This window comes from Ostrinia nubilalis, chromosome 6, assembly GCF_963855985.1.
Source record: "Ostrinia nubilalis chromosome 6, ilOstNubi1.1, whole genome shotgun sequence".
NCBI classification, from domain to species: Eukaryota; Metazoa; Arthropoda; class Insecta; order Lepidoptera; family Crambidae; genus Ostrinia; species Ostrinia nubilalis.
In genome coordinates this window covers 16,775,825-16,790,155 of record NC_087093.1, presented here as the reverse complement: position 1 = coordinate 16,790,155, position 14,331 = coordinate 16,775,825, and the positions used below count along the sequence as shown (strand labels likewise).

The window sequence follows — 14,331 nt, the reverse complement described above, 5'->3', positions numbered from 1 at the left end:
GAAAGTGAAATTGAAAAAGTTCCCCGGAAAGCTTTGGAAAGTGCTTTTTTCTTATGGATTCTTCGGAAGACAGGAAAACGTCTGTCTGGTGGTTTAGTTAGCTATTATAAAGTAAAAACAAATTATAGTGACTTTTTCTCTTTTTTTTTTTTTTTTTCTTTAGAGATTTAAAAAAACGTATGGTAGGATAAAGCAGAAGCACGCATCACAGATTCGCACGCGTTAATTTTGGTCTGAGATAGAAAGAAGCTTCTGTTTAACCCGAAGGTTAGGTACTTGCAAAAAATACGTTTATGGCATTAAGTTCGCCTTATTTTTATGGTATTAAGGCTAAATTAAAAAAGGTAATATAGCTAAAGCCATTTAAGAATGATGCAGCTGTCGATGGGCGAAAGAATTTTCAAAATCGTTAAGTAATTCCAGAGATTACTTCCACAAGTAAACTTGCAAAACTTCACCTCTTTACAATATTACTTAGTAACAAATCGCTTGGCATGTGAGTGCAGAATGTTCCTAAGACATGACGGAACCGGTCGGACCGGGCTAGAAATCCGACCGGCCATTGTGGACCAGAATAGTCTAGGTCACCCGAGTGCGCCTATATGCCTAAGTTATCTATGGACTCTTGCAGGCCGAGCTCATTATGCACAAGATGCATCGTTTAATAACTGGAAGGATAGCACGTAAATGTTCATAATGCAACTTATAAGTAAAATTTTATAAAAAAAAATAAAACCAACTCCATAAAACCTGTGCAGGCAAACTTTACATGTTTCATAATCTTGGCACCGACTCCAAAAGTATCATCAATCATGGTATACCTACATAAATATTAATAATTCGTCCTAATAAATAAGTAGGTAATTAGTAATTATTTTTCTACGTTTTAGTGTAGGTTTTTTGGAGTCGGTTTTATTTTTTTTAATAAAATTTGACTTATTTCTTGCTTTTTAGTTAACTAATTATTACCTTGATGTTACCACTGAAGGTAGGCAGTAAACTGAGACCAAAAAAAATTGGTTCATAATCGGCGGAGATATTGCGTATAAAAAAGTTCATCCCCAATTTTCCACCCTTGGGGGTGAAATATTTTCTTCAAATTCACATGAAACCACCCTTTTGATAATACCTATTCAACAAAAAAATAATCGTTCAAATTGGTTTATAATCGGCGGAGATATTGCGTATAAAAAAGTTCATCCCCAATTTTCCACCCTTGGGGGTTGTTTTTTTTATTATTAAATTTAAATGGGACCACCATTGAGGTATTACCTATAACGCCGAAAAAAGATTTGTTCAAATCGGTTCATAATTGGCGGAGTTATCGCGTAACAAACATAGAAAAAAAAAAACATACGGGTCGAATTGAGAACCTCCTCCTTTTTTGAAGTCGGTTGAAAATACGGTCTATGCAATAAATAATATTAACAATTATGTATACTCGTGGTCGTGGGTATCTGTGTTTATAAAAATAGCTCATTGATAAATGAGCATACTGCAAAATTATAAAGTTTTTTACAATTTAAGTATGTACAACTAAAATGCGAAATTGTGATCAATTTTGAAATTTCTATCATACAATTCTTCAATTCCAAATAGAATAACTTAGACACCTTCATACAATTATTTTCATATGACTCATTTTTCAAACCACTTTGCAGGAATTTAGTGAAACCTAACACATTTAATAACCAACTTACGATTAATCTTTCAGCATTAAGAGTTTACTAAATACTTCTCGTAGGTCTGAGTATATCCTTTCATATTTCCCAGTTTCGTGATCCAAATGATCCCGGAGTCACGTACGCCAGGTACACAAATATACACGACTATAAAGCTCGCGTAGAAGCTAGACATGTGCTTTATGAATATGTTAGGAAACGATCACGATTGTAGAGTTTGAGTTCTTTTTGTAATGTAACTTTCTTGGGAAAAAATAACGAAAGACAGTGGATAAATCTTGTAGCTTAACATAGTTAGCCGAACAAAACCAAATTGTCATCATCTCAAGATTTCCGTTAAGGATTCACTGCTGAACGTAACCTAATTCTCCTCCAACATACATCAAAAAGCATGACTCTCCCTCCTTAACGATGGACCATCGAATAAAAGAAGATAGCTAGCAGTAGCTAGGTACTGAGGAAACGGGGGTAGAGCATGCTCATTGGCTAAGATAATTGGATAAAATGACGATGAATGTAGAGACAGTGGGACGTCAATCAACGTCATCAGTTGACGGTTTATCAAAATCAATTTAGTTGTTCAAAACTGAAGTCACAAAGAACAAAATATGAATAAACAAACCCGCAAATTCCAACTTCTTGGCTGCAATGGGTGGCTACAGCTTAGTGGAGTAAAAAGCGCGCCTATTTTAGATTTATCCGCAATGTCCAAACTAAGTTGCGCATACGCACACGCGCAACTAAAATGCTTGTAGGAAACACTCATAATAAACGAGTTGCACTTACTGCGTTACGGTCACGGTCACTTTGGCAACACAATTTACCTGAAAAAAAGAAATTAACATGTTAGAAAATATATTCGTGAAAACGTTGGGGAAATATTTTCCAATAGAGTTAGAATTAGACTTGATCTCTTTACGAAGTAAGTGACGCTTTCTCTCCAAACTACACTCGGCATCAAATAAATCGCACCTCCCGCGACAAGCACATATCAAACGTATGCATCTTCACTTCCCACCAACATTGGTACCATTTGAAAGCCTAGTTCTAAACTTCATTTCATTAAAGGAAAGGTTTTTACCCCAAAAATGTGTCTTTACAAGGATCCAGAGTCACTTCTTCAAAAAATAGGTAGTTACGCTATAGCCATTTTTTATGACTACAAAACTGTTAAGTTGGGATTAATCGCTATCCATCTGTTAAAGAGGACACGTGAGATGTTTATTTGGTTTTATAACCATAAAAATTGGTCTAATTGATCCCAGAGGTGAGCCCAAAGTGAGGTCTATTTTCAAGTCACATTTATGGTATATGTTAATCATTTATTTAGAAATGAAATGTACTTTTCTTTAAGGATATTTATTGGGCTTTCTAATAACACCAATATTGTTGGGGTACCATAATTGTGTCAGAAGAAAATCTTTACAGTTCGCGTCGCGGAAGGTGCGGTTTATTTGATGTTGAGTGTATGTTATTACCTATAGCGGCCACCTAGGACCCCAGTGAGAACACTATAATCACTAAGGCTGACCATCACTACCTTGCTTTAACCATGACTATAACCACTGATTTTGTATAGAGTTTGACGTTTGTTAAAGTTAAAGTAAAATGGTGCAACCCAGCCTTATGTTATATTAATACGCACTAAGAGTACACCTACATTTTATAACAAGTAAATTATTTAGCGTTGCTTTATTTGCAACAAGTAGGTACCTACGTGTTTGCATGTAAGTCGGTGACATCAGCCGCAATCAAGGTGGATCAGTCTATAAAAGGTTTATGGACGACTTAGAGATAATCTAAGTATATTACCATTTAAACGTATAGTTATCGCAATAAAATGAACAAATAACCTAAACCACAGAGAACTGGGACGAGCTATTAGATGAAAGACAAATTTTGTCAGAAAATTAACTCTACTTGCTTAGGTAGACTTAAATCTAGAAGATTTACATAATTAAAAGCGAAATACCACTCATTGATTAATCACGAAATCTCAGAAACCTACTAACTTGAAAGGCTAGTAGGTTCCTTTAAGGAACCTACTTCCTTACAGGATGTAGACGTCATATGCTTAGAACGGATTTTAAGAAACTCCACTCCTAACCGTAACGCGTACCAAATCAAATTACAAAATAAAAATATTCAGAATTAAGTCAAAAACCGCAAGTTAAATGCTTTATTTTACAATTAAATGTTCAATTTTATTCCTCTTGAGTTTTCCTCAACACGTACCTTTTTCAGGCAGAAAATAAGCATTCATGAAATGTTAAATTAACAAAATGGAGCTTAGTTACAAATGTTACAATCCCATCACGTGCCCCATCTGAAAATATCTTTAGGTATTATGAAAACAATCGAAGGAATTTATGTCCACGGCTCGTGTGGCCGTCAGTCAGCGCCGCTGGCCGACTTCTGCCACTCTCGCGCTTCCCACTACTGGGGTTAGGAACGGGGACATTGACCTCGTCCTGCCCGATATAGAATTCGGGAAAAGGTAATCAGGTGAAGGAATAAGCACGAGTAAGCTATAGTGAAGCAAACTTTTCTAAACATTCGAAATTATGTATTATTAAGTTCAAAATAATTTAAACAAAATATTTGACATACTACCTGAACTCTACATCATACTACACTGTAGTCGTATTTTTAATTTTTGTAACATATGACATGATTTTTTTAATCACAAATATTATTGTATAATAGTCAAAAGGAAGGGTTATCATTTAAAACCTTCCACGCAGTTGTTTGGTCGTAAAATTCGTCAGTTAAAGAAAGACATTCGAAAAACATTTTTAGTTACCCTCAGTCCTATCGTGCACCAATATACCCTGGCGTTAATCTTGAACTATCCTGTAACTCTCCTTATTTCCTTCCAAAAACTTCAATATAAATTCCCATTCGCTTACATGAGAAATGTATCATGCGTTTCATGTAAATGTTTTTTAAATGCGTTTTCCTCGTTTTAATGTCTCTACAATCTGATCTCGAATAGTTCAAAGGTTCGTAACATTAAAATACCTTTACAAAGACACATTGCCATGATGTTATCGTTCGACCTGGGTATATTTGGCACACGAGTGAAGTATAGCGATGGATTGGACCCACGTGATGTCTATTTTTATCAATGACTGACAGACAGCAGTAAGGTTGAGGCCAACAGAACTGTGCGGAAACCAACAAATAGTTTTTGAGCTTTAACCCAAATTTCTACCGACCCAATTCTGCGGATCCAGGACAAATTTTATTGACGTTTTCATATTCCTAAGAACAGATTTTCATTTGTTGTTAAATTCTCTTCTTCATCTTTGTAGAGGGTAACTATGGCCGGCCGCCTTTAACATAATCTTATAAGTTTTACTCACATGTAACTTACGATTTTGTTAATTGTAGGAGGCGGGGACTTTTAGTATACCAACTCATGCACTCTACAACTGCTTTTTTGAGTGGATTTGTAAGTTGTTTATCGTAATTTCTTACTACTTGCCTACCCTTAGGTACACCCGTAAGTTGTTTATACGAACATTTTAATGAAGCACTTACGAGTGTAAAAGGTACAACAAATAGTACCGACAGAAGTAGTTTCAGTTCTGGGTAATAGAAAATAAATCAGATTTTACGCCCAGCATTTTCACACAGTTATTCATAACTCAGCATACTCGCGCAGACGCGGCGTGAAAATGCACAATAATTCATAAAATTCAGCCACTAGCTGCTACATTAAATTTAAGTGACGATTTGCCAAGTCCTGATGTGACAGCTCAGGAAAACCGTGTAAAACTGTAACTAATTAAAAGCACCACTCAACCAAAACAATCGAGAGTGACAAGAGTCAAAAAGTCACTATCAAAAGCACAACTCATCAATGTCACTTTTGACAAGATGATAGCCTCTTCGGGTTTTCTATGAATTAAATCACTAGTTATGTAGGTTCTAAGAATGTCACCTTTTTTTTTACGGGGAAAAAATGCGTTGAATCGCATATCTACCTTGCGGAGACAGGGTAGGTTATGTGGGGCTAACCTAACCTTCAATATACTAGTAGTTCCGTTACACAGAAGAATTCTCAGCTACGAGTATAAACATGAAGCAATGATTAAATGAATTATTAATCACTTTTAAGAACAAATAAGACTGATCGCATCATCAACAAGTATAGCCATAGCCAGTAATGTTTATGGTAGTTTAATGACTACATTTTACTCTAAATATTTACTAGTTTGTTACATTGGATATCATCTATACTAATATTATAAAGCTGAAGAGTTTGTTTGTTTGTTTACTTGAACGCGCTAATCTCCTAAACTACTTGTATTGTCCGATTTGAAAAATTCTTTCAGTGTTAGATAGCCCATTTATCGAGGAAGGCTATAGGCTATACAACATCATGCTACGATCAATAGGGGCAGACAATGATATTAAAGAACTATAGATATGTTACGTTCATAGAAATTACGATTTTAATCCGTGCCGAGCTCAGAGGTGCGATTGTGTAAAGTTGTTCATGGATGGACAATGAATACAATTGATCATCGATCGTATATCTAAATTCGAATTGTGTAATTTTGTCCATTTCATGAAGACCGAAAAGTGACCGGTCGTATATAATCGTTTCATGGATTTGCGTTTTATTAATGAAAAACATTCGCTAAAACTCATTATTTTTTAACAAATAACGAATGAAATCCATGTTCAAATGCAGTTTTTTTTAATAAAATTTTATGATTACACCTTAATAACATACTTTTATTCATAAAAACATTGAATTCGAATTAAAAATTTACCTCTGCAAATCATATAACCAAACGCATAGATAGAACGAATGAAATACGAGTTCCACTACCCGCCCCCAGGTGGCATACATACTTTAAGGCTAGGCAGGCTAAGTTGAATACTACTCTACAATAGGTGGCGTTAATGGACTACGAAAAACGACGTGAAATGCTTACTTCTTTTTATTTATTTATACTTTAATGCCAAAATTTTAACCTAAGGTGAACTTAATCTCACATTTAATAAATTATACATAAATAAGTGTTTTGAGAAGTAGTATTTTAATCTATGTTCTGTGAATGACAAGTGTTATCTGTCAAGTGTCAAAAAACTTGAAAAACTTTTACGAAGTTTTTGAATTATGTTAAATTTGTTTATAAACACAAGTAAGTATAGATTATTACACTAAATTAAGGCATTCTATCAAAAATGAAAACAACCCAAGTTTCAATAACTACTCCTGTAACTTTGGTTTCTTCATATCAAATAATCAATTTCATTTTCAGTGCCAAAGGCAAGAATAATTGCCCACGCCAGATGGAGACCCAGCTAAATAATGTAGTAACAGCGCGTGGTCGTGTGATGAGGGTTCCTTGACTTGAGTTCTGGCGCAACACGTCCTGGGCACTAAACAAGATTGGGGATGGGACGTCTAAAGAGGTGCAGGCCTGGAAAACGGTAAGGCCTATTTTATTGACATTAACCAATAAACTGTTCAACATACACAACATAACATTATTATGACTCTTATAATGCAAACAGCTAGGGACTGGAATTTGTTGCCTGCTGCTGTCTTTCCCGAAGACTATAATCCGGGTGTTTACAAGGCGAGAGTGAATAGGCACTTACAGCGCAGATATGTACCATCCTAGACTGCATCCCACTTAATACTTGGTGCGATTGTGGTCAAATACCTGCCTCGTTATGCATAAAAAAAACAGTCACTAAGATTTATCACAATTTTTCAGCCACATTCTAGCTAGCAGCTAACATGTTTTTTTTGTTTCTCATTGCAGCTCTCGTCTTGCTCTACAGCACTTGCACTTGTCCCACCATCTACCAGTGTTGGAACTCTTCCAATAATTACCCACACCCAGGTGGAGAATACTCCAGTTGCTGCTACTGCTACTCTAAAATATGTAAGTTAAATAATGGAATATGATAATGTATGTTTATATTATTATTATGTATGAACAGTATGATTTATGTTGCACAAATAATGAAGGTATTTTTAGTAGCTTTTGCCAGCGGCTTCACCCGCTTAAAAGGACAATGACCAAAAATGTATGGAGTGTGGTCCAAATGTCCACCACTAACGAGACCTATGTAGTAAAATAGTCTACTAAATACTGATTCATTATAACCAAACCGCAACCAAAAATCTGCTGTCAGTAAAAAGTTATGACTGAATGAAAAGTATGTTTTTTACCTTTTCATCCCAAAAATGTTCTTGATATCATTCTATCCATTGCACATTTTGGACTAATCTACGCATGTTATGTATACCGTGTCGCATGTGGCGCGGGGTTATAGATGAATTTTAATAAATATTATACTAGCTGTGCCTACGACTTTGTACGCGTGAAAATAGTTTGAATAATATTTCCCATTTTTACAACATTTGTCTATACTGTTCCGCCCCTATTGGTTGTAGGGTGATGTTATTTATCCTAAAACCATCCTTGATAAATGGGCTATCCATAACAAAAAGAATTTTTCAAATCGGACTAGTAGTTCCTGAGATTAGCGAGTAAACTATTACAATTTTTCAAACAGTCATAACTTTTTACTGACAGCTTATTTTTTTTTCGTCCCATACTGAAAGTTAATCTCTATTTAATGGACTATAAGCCAATATAGGTCTCATTAGTGGTGGACATTTGGACCACTCTTGGTCATTGTCCTTTAGTTTGTCACAGATTTGTCACAGATTGTCATAAATTATAGACTGTATGTTAATCTAGGTTACAAACAATAATACTGTTAAGTTTACACAAAATCCGTTCAGTAGTTTTGGCGTGAAAGAGTAACAAACATCCAGACATTATGACATCCAAACTTTCGCATTTATAATATTAGTAGGATAATAGATATGTGTTGTTGCTATATCCTAGCTAGCAGCTAACATGTTATTTTGTTTGTCATTGCAGCTCTCATCTTGTTCTACAGCGCCTGCACCTGTCCTACCATCTACCAGTGTTGGAACTCGTCGAAGTGTATTAATGATTATTATTTTAGTAACCATAAAAGTTTAAAACAATACATTTTATTGCATAATTATTTGTTAGAAAAAACGACAAGTACAAATGAGTAGGGAGGCTGTTGATTTTTCATGGTTATTTTATATCTTGTTGATTGTTCCAAAAAAAAACTAAGTTTTCAAGAATGCTGTGATTAAAGTACCTATAGTATTATATTTAAAATAAAAACTTAGTTTGTAAAGAGACGAAGGCTGACCACAAAAGAAGTACTTATAGCTGTCTGTGTCTGTGTAAAGAATTTAAATAAAAAGATGTGTATATTTAAACAGTTTTCTTTATTTTATTAGTCATTTATTCCTGTAAATAAGCCCACACAGGGCACTTTTACATGTCCCAACATAACTTTACCCTACCACTTTGGCAGTATTGTGGGTTAAGGCTGATTAAAACGTGTTAAGTAGATAAGTAGGTACCTACCTAACTACTTTATTGACTTAATTTTAAGTAATTAATTGCGTAGTAGTATAGTACAAAACTTAGTAAGTTTCAAGTCAAAATTTAGATTGTGCTTGTGTTTTAAGTACGTGCAATTTAATCACGTAAAATTAAGTGAAAAACACTTATCTACTTAACACGTGTAACTCAGCTTTTAGTGCTATACTTAGTTGTTGATGAAAAATGAGGGTCGGGGGTTGGTCCTACGGGGATGAAGTACATGACCTTTTTTTCTTGGTTTGAGGTCCCCTACATGATGGCATCAAAAGAATTGCCACTTTCGGGAAAATTTTTTTTGATCGAAATTATTCTAAGTGTCGCGCCCCGGTTCCTATACAAGCACGCTTTAGAACTTCAGTCGTCTCTACACGGGAGGGGGTTGGTCCTACGGGGGTGGGCTACATGACCTTTTCTCCTTGGTTCGACATCCTCTAAGCGATGACAGCATAGATTTGCGAAAATTAGAACTTTTTGGAAAAACCGTAAAACTTGAATCGCTTCTAGAGGGTCGGGGGTTGGTCCTACGGGGATGAAGTACATGACCTTTTTTTCTTGGTTTGAGGTCCCCTACATGATGGCATCAAAAGAATCGCCACTTTCGGGAAAAATTTTTTTGATCGAAATTATTCTAAGTGTCGGAAGCCACCTTTAATTGGCTCTAAATCTGAAAGCGTTTGTTTTAGAGAGGTAGACCATATAAGCTTTTGTGCTTTGTTTTACGTCTTCTATGCGATTCTTGCAAGAAAACAAGGAATAATTGAAGAAAAAAAAAACTCGTCGAAATTATTTTAAGTGTTGATAGCGCACTTTTAATTGGCTCTAGAAAGTTAACGGTTGGTCCTAGAAAAAAAAGTTATCTGAAGATTCGTCTTATTTTTATCTATTCTAAACATTCCCGGCAAAAAAAGCCAAAAATTAAAAAAAAAATTTTTTCATAAAAAATTTTCTAAGTCTCGTGCGTCGTGCCCCATAGCGCCCCGTTTCCTATACACTGACCTAAAGCGTGCTTGTGTCTCACTAAAACTTATTTCCATTAACACCAAGCACTCACCGCTTACCACACTTTATCTTTCAAAGAAATAAATTAACAATTTGCATACGAGGACGAGGATAGAATTACCTACACCTCGAGAATTTATACGATTATCATGAGTTACGAGTCACCGCAATCATTTGACATTAGCAATGGGCTCATGAAACTTAGACAATTCGAATTTTCTGTCAAAATCATATTCATCATTCACTCATCGTATAAAATTACGATCAAATCGTTATCATATCGTTATCGTTTTATGAACTCCTTACACAATTAAAATTAGCCGTTTGACACATCATAACGTACGTTATGAACTTTCAAATGAATACGATTGCCTTAGACAATCGCACCAGAGGTGCGATTGTGTAAAGTTGTTCATGGATGGACAATGAATACAATTGATCATCGATCGTATATCTAAATTCGAATTGTGTAATTTTGTCCATTTCATGAAGACCGAAAAGTGACCGGTCGTATATAATCGTTTCATGGATTTGCGTTTTATTAATGAAAAACATTCGCTAAAACTCATTATTTTTTAACAAATAACGAATGAAATCCATGTTCAAATGCAGTTTTTTTTAATAAAATTTTATGATTACACCTTAATAACATACTTTTATTCATAAAAACATTGAATTCGAATTAAAAATTTACCTCTGCAAATCATATAACCAAACGCATAGATAGAACGAATGAAATACGAGTTCCACTACCCGCCCCCAGGTGGCATACATACTTTAAGGCTAGGCAGGCTAAGTTGAATACTACTCTACAATAGGTGGCGTTAATGGACTACGAAAAACGACGTGAAATGCTTACTTCTTTTTATTTATTTATACTTTAATGCCAAAATTTTAACCTAAGGTGAACTTAATCTCACATTTAATAAATTATACATAAATAAGTGTTTTGAGAAGTAGTATTTTAATCTATGTTCTGTGAATGACAAGTGTTATCTGTCAAGTGTCAAAAAACTTGAAAAACTTTTACGAAGTTTTTGAATTATGTTAAATTTGTTTATAAACACAAGTAAGTATAGATTATTACACTAAATTAAGGCATTCTATCAAAAATGAAAACAACCCAAGTTTCAATAACTACTCCTGTAACTTTGGTTTCTTCATATCAAATAATCAATTTCATTTTCAGTGCCAAAGGCAAGAATAATTGCCCACGCCAGATGGAGACCCAGCTAAATAATGTAGTAACAGCGCGTGGTCGTGTGATGAGGGTTCCTTGACTTGAGTTCTGGCGCAACACGTCCTGGGCACTAAACAAGATTGGGGATGGGACGTCTAAAGAGGTGCAGGCCTGGAAAACGGTAAGGCCTATTTTATTGACATTAACCAATAAACTGTTCAACATACACAACATAACATTATTATGACTCTTATAATGCAAACAGCTAGGGACTGGAATTTGTTGCCTGCTGCTGTCTTTCCCGAAGACTATAATCCGGGTGTTTACAAGGCGAGAGTGAATAGGCACTTACAGCGCAGATATGTACCATCCTAGACTGCATCCCACTTAATACTTGGTGCGATTGTGGTCAAATACCTGCCTCGTTATGCATAAAAAAAACAGTCACTAAGATTTATCACAATTTTTCAGCCACATTCTAGCTAGCAGCTAACATGTTTTTTTTGTTTCTCATTGCAGCTCTCGTCTTGCTCTACAGCACTTGCACTTGTCCCACCATCTACCAGTGTTGGAACTCTTCCAATAATTACCCACACCCAGGTGGAGAATACTCCAGTTGCTGCTACTGCTACTCTAAAATATGTAAGTTAAATAATGGAATATGATAATGTATGTTTATATTATTATTATGTATGAACAGTATGATTTATGTTGCACAAATAATGAAGGTATTTTTAGTAGCTTTTGCCAGCGGCTTCACCCGCTTAAAAGGACAATGACCAAAAATGTATGGAGTGTGGTCCAAATGTCCACCACTAACGAGACCTATGTAGTAAAATAGTCTACTAAATACTGATTCATTATAACCAAACCGCAACCAAAAATCTGCTGTCAGTAAAAAGTTATGACTGAATGAAAAGTATGTTTTTTACCTTTTCATCCCAAAAATGTTCTTGATATCATTCTATCCATTGCACATTTTGGACTAATCTACGCATGTTATGTATACCGTGTCGCATGTGGCGCGGGGTTATAGATGAATTTTAATAAATATTATACTAGCTGTGCCTACGACTTTGTACGCGTGAAAATAGTTTGAATAATATTTCCCATTTTTACAACATTTGTCTATACTGTTCCGCCCCTATTGGTTGTAGGGTGATGTTATTTATCCTAAAACCATCCTTGATAAATGGGCTATCCATAACAAAAAGAATTTTTCAAATCGGACTAGTAGTTCCTGAGATTAGCGAGTAAACTATTACAATTTTTCAAACAGTCATAACTTTTTACTGACAGCTTATTTTTTTTTCGTCCCATACTGAAAGTTAATCTCTATTTAATGGACTATAAGCCAATATAGGTCTCATTAGTGGTGGACATTTGGACCACTCTTGGTCATTGTCCTTTAGTTTGTCACAGATTTGTCACAGATTGTCATAAATTATAGACTGTATGTTAATCTAGGTTACAAACAATAATACTGTTAAGTTTACACAAAATCCGTTCAGTAGTTTTGGCGTGAAAGAGTAACAAACATCCAGACATTATGACATCCAAACTTTCGCATTTATAATATTAGTAGGATAATAGATATGTGTTGTTGCTATATCCTAGCTAGCAGCTAACATGTTATTTTGTTTGTCATTGCAGCTCTCATCTTGTTCTACAGCGCCTGCACCTGTCCTACCATCTACCAGTGTTGGAACTCGTCGAAGTGTATTAATGATTATTATTTTAGTAACCATAAAAGTTTAAAACAATACATTTTATTGCATAATTATTTGTTAGAAAAAACGACAAGTACAAATGAGTAGGGAGGCTGTTGATTTTTCATGGTTATTTTATATCTTGTTGATTGTTCCAAAAAAAAACTAAGTTTTCAAGAATGCTGTGATTAAAGTACCTATAGTATTATATTTAAAATAAAAACTTAGTTTGTAAAGAGACGAAGGCTGACCACAAAAGAAGTACTTATAGCTGTCTGTGTCTGTGTAAAGAATTTAAATAAAAAGATGTGTATATTTAAACAGTTTTCTTTATTTTATTAGTCATTTATTCCTGTAAATAAGCCCACACAGGGCACTTTTACATGTCCCAACATAACTTTACCCTACCACTTTGGCAGTATTGTGGGTTAAGGCTGATTAAAACGTGTTAAGTAGATAAGTAGGTACCTACCTAACTACTTTATTGACTTAATTTTAAGTAATTAATTGCGTAGTAGTATAGTACAAAACTTAGTAAGTTTCAAGTCAAAATTTAGATTGTGCTTGTGTTTTAAGTACGTGCAATTTAATCACGTAAAATTAAGTGAAAAACACTTATCTACTTAACACGTGTAACTCAGCTTTTAGTGCTATACTTAGTTGTTGATGAAAAATGAGGGTCGGGGGTTGGTCCTACGGGGATGAAGTACATGACCTTTTTTTCTTGGTTTGAGGTCCCCTACATGATGGCATCAAAAGAATTGCCACTTTCGGGAAAATTTTTTTTGATCGAAATTATTCTAAGTGTCGCGCCCCGGTTCCTATACAAGCACGCTTTAGAACTTCAGTCGTCTCTACACGGGAGGGGGTTGGTCCTACGGGGGTGGGCTACATGACCTTTTCTCCTTGGTTCGACATCCTCTAAGCGATGACAGCATAGATTTGCGAAAATTAGAACTTTTTGGAAAAACCGTAAAACTTGAATCGCTTCTAGAGGGTCGGGGGTTGGTCCTACGGGGATGAAGTACATGACCTTTTTTTCTTGGTTTGAGGTCCCCTACATGATGGCATCAAAAGAATCGCCACTTTCGGGAAAAATTTTTTTGATCGAAATTATTCTAAGTGTCGGAAGCCACCTTTAATTGGCTCTAAATCTGAAAGCGTTTGTTTTAGAGAGGTAGACCATATAAGCTTTTGTGCTTTGTTTTACGTCTTCTATGCGATTCTTGCAAGAAAACAAGGAATAATTGAAGAAAAAAAAAACTCGTCGAAATTATTTTAAGTGTTGATAG

The 14,331-nt window shown here is 35.1% G+C and overlaps 1 protein-coding gene and 2 long non-coding RNA genes across 3 annotated transcripts in view; 2 read left to right on the top strand and 1 right to left on the bottom strand.

Annotated features, from left to right (window-relative positions):
• LOC135072717 (muscle-specific protein 300 kDa-like) overlaps nt 1-14,331 on the bottom strand; it is a 101,602-nt gene that overhangs the window by 51,345 nt on the left and 35,926 nt on the right. The window lies entirely within an intron of this gene.
• LOC135072720 (uncharacterized) lies at nt 6,503-8,982 on the top strand. The gene is made up of 3 exons (XR_010257485.1): nt 6,503-7,133; nt 7,472-7,594; nt 8,606-8,982. It is a non-coding gene; the product is annotated as an uncharacterized LOC135072720 (long non-coding RNA).
• On the top strand, nt 10,881-13,360 carry LOC135072719 (uncharacterized). The gene is made up of 3 exons (XR_010257484.1): nt 10,881-11,511; nt 11,850-11,972; nt 12,984-13,360. It is a non-coding gene; the product is annotated as an uncharacterized LOC135072719 (long non-coding RNA).